Source organism: Cephus cinctus, unplaced genomic scaffold (genome assembly GCF_000341935.2).
Source record: "Cephus cinctus unplaced genomic scaffold, Ccin1 Ccin1_scaffold0857, whole genome shotgun sequence".
NCBI lineage: Eukaryota > Metazoa > Arthropoda > Insecta > Hymenoptera > Cephidae > Cephus > Cephus cinctus.
Window position 1 is genome coordinate 66674 of NW_014333443.1, and position 3182 is coordinate 69855.

General features: G+C 38.9%; 1 long non-coding RNA gene across 1 annotated transcript; it reads left to right on the plus strand.

Moving 5' to 3' along the window:
• Positions 1 to 528: 528 nt before the first annotated feature.
• LOC112494834 lies at positions 529 to 2353 on the plus strand. Its single transcript, XR_003060713.1, has 3 exons — positions 529 to 877; positions 982 to 1034; positions 1930 to 2353. It is a non-coding gene; the product is annotated as an uncharacterized LOC112494834 (long non-coding RNA).
• The last annotated feature ends 829 nt before the right edge of the window (positions 2354 to 3182 follow it).

The window sequence follows — 3182 nt, forward strand, 5'->3', positions numbered from 1 at the left end:
GACAGATGGCAAAAGTGTTGGGATCGGACTGGTTTAAAGGGACCGGGATCCGGATGGGTCCGAAGATGATGCACAATCAAAACCATCTTTGGATCATTAATGAGATCGTTACGAGACTCGTGCTTGATAAATTTTACAACTTATGGAGTTTAATTTTGAAAAAATTGAAATTTTGATTTTACGAATATTTTAATGTTTCCTAGTGGCAATATTTTTTACATTTGAATCTACGCGCTGACTCGAATGGCTGTATATAATATTATCACGAGCTATCAGTATTCGAGAATAATTTATCTGTTACTCTGTAGATAAAGGCTGATAAGACATAATGAAAATATTGCCGAAAATGACGCGCGAAACATCTTAACACCTGTAACCTTCAAAACTAAACTATATTATTTTTCCACGTGCCTCCGGGCAATGCTGAATAACGTGTGTGGAGATCTCTAGTTATGTATGTGAATACGAATGCATATGTACTTGAGATATATACATGGACGTGCGCCACAGCTGCCACAATGGCGGGCAAGGTGGCTTTCGCTGAGTAAAGAAGAAGCAGAAGAAGTAGAAGACGAAGAATTAGGATAGCGGCAACCGATGGGGCCCAACGGAACTCGCGGGCACCGCGAAGACTGTATACACACACGTGCGAAATGAACACGCATGCATTCGCTGTATAAGGGCATGTGTTAGTAACATGTCATTAAATCGAAAGCACTTGCCAGGAAGAGGCAGTGGCCACCTGATGCTCGACGTGGCTGAGCCCTGGGCCTGGGGTGCCTTATTCTTTCTTTGCAACGGCCGACGCGTTGCGTGATTCGGGGGGTTGCCTTGTGATGGATCCACCAGATCAATAGATCGATAACGAGAAATGCAGGTGCTGTGAAATGTTTGAAGAAGAGACTCCTATGACTTAAAATTTTTTCGAAAATACCAAATATAGTGTTTTTTTTTATAAATAATGTTTCAACTTATTTTCAGCACTGACGAGCTATCTTGTTTTTCGGTAAATCGCTTGGAATTTCGTGGATATGGTAAAGTATTATTAAAAGATTGATAAAAAATATTGTTTTACGATTTTTATATAATCCAGCAAAACGATCAACCCAATGTTCCATATTATATTCATTTTATGTACGTGTACTATAAACCCCGGTAAATGCAAAGATTTATATATCGCCAAAATTACAATATTCATCTCAAGGGTGTAACAATTATGTATTGCATGTGTTTTTTAATTATTAAATCTATGAGTATAAGGCGGATGTCCTGTGTAAGTGACTTTTGTCTGCTACATATGATACATTGTCAGACTGTTGATATAAACTGCCCAAAAAATAACATTTATTAATAATAAAAGAGATTGATTATTATAAGTTAAGATTTATATAATAATTTTTTACAACGGTCAGTGTCGTCTTATTGCCTGCAGATAATGAAAGGTATAACCCAAAACGCTCCGTTGTGAAAGTGCTAATATTAACGATATGTAACTGTTACTTTATGAATACCAGGTATATGATCCTACCTATATCTGTGTGTCCATGCGTGCTTATGTCCTTGTCAAAAATGCAGGCGGTTCTGTGAAAATGATCAAATTCACATTTATGAGAAAATTCTAATTTCGCATGTCTGTGGGGTAATGAAGTTCACGGATGTTTACCACTTCTAGTATCACATAGAGCAGCTACATATTTTTAAAAAATGTCTGTATTTGATAAAATCATTAAGAGATCATTTTGTATGTAATATAAAGCACTAATCATATTGGTTTGAAATTTATAGAAAAAAAAAGTTCTAAATTAAGATGGAATAATGAAATTTGCTAATGTTACTCTCAATTAATGCAACATGCATGTGAAACTTCGAACGTCTTAAATTTTACTAGAAATGACAGTTCGCAGTATAATATTTGTGCGGAACTTTAAGTTACAGGCTCGCAAGGTAAACTTACTCGACACTTTTAAGAAGTTTTGGTCTGAATTCTTTTTCTTGAAGTATCCATGAATGTGGCAAATGGGCCTTATCCCTCAAGGGGGTGGTGTCTCAAGAGGACGACGGTTAAAAGTCGTTCGGGGCCTGCGTGGGACCTTCAGGTGGACGTGAAACTTTTTAGTTAGGACTCAAGGCGCTGGGGTGCACCTGCTATACACCTGTTGGCCGTTGCGGTGGCATCCTGGACGATGAGAACGACTTCTAGGCTGTTCTTCTGCTGCTGCTGTTGCCAGTCCCATATTCCCATATGATATCGAGCTCTCGTTCGATACAAAAACCTCAAAGGCACTCTAAAAATGATTCACCAAACGAATCTACGATTCGAATAGAGAAATATAAAGCAATAATAAAATCCTGCTGCTCGATAATATTTATTATTATAAATATGGTCTACCATTATTTTCTAACACTAATGTTTATCAAGCCATGGAATGATGATTTATTTCATAAACGATAAATAAAATTTTAGCACTCAAAATATTTGAAATTTTCAAACTGAACGTTCGTGAAAGAAGAATACTGACGAAAATTATAAAGAATAAAAAAAGAACTAAATATATGGACAGGAGATCGAAAAAGATGATGGCGCTCCACAGAGGGGGCCTGATACACTTTTAATACGTGACTGAGAAGGAGCCCCCTGCGCAGCAGGTGCACCGCAGGTTATTCTCCACCCCATCTCGGGTTCTCATAGGGCCCAATGGTTCTCTCTCATCTCTTGGGCCCTCATCCCATAGTCCAAATCTCCCTTTGATCACTCTGGACACCCTTTGGGACCTCCTGCTTCTAGTGTCCAGTACTTCTCTATCGTATCTTCAGTTCGTATGTCTTTTATTACAGTGACCTAAGAAATTCATTCGCCAAAAAGGTAGGATACTTTCGTTTATTTTTCAGAATAATTTAAACAGAAGAGTTTTGTCTGTATGTGGATAACTAACTAAATGGGCCCGATGCTGAGGTAGTTTAGTTAAGAACCAACCGCATGGGGGTCTAAGGGTCCAGCAATGTAGTGGCAAAGACATGAGGGTCGCTAGTGCCCCATAAATTCCAGGAGTATAAACATCCAAGCAGGCTCCATTGCTAAAGTCCTTTGGACTGCTCCGAGAGTTCCTCCTACGAGCATCTCTTTAAGGGTCCCTCGCCACCCCCACTCTCCTGGGACTACCAGCATCAAGGGTGCAGCGTCT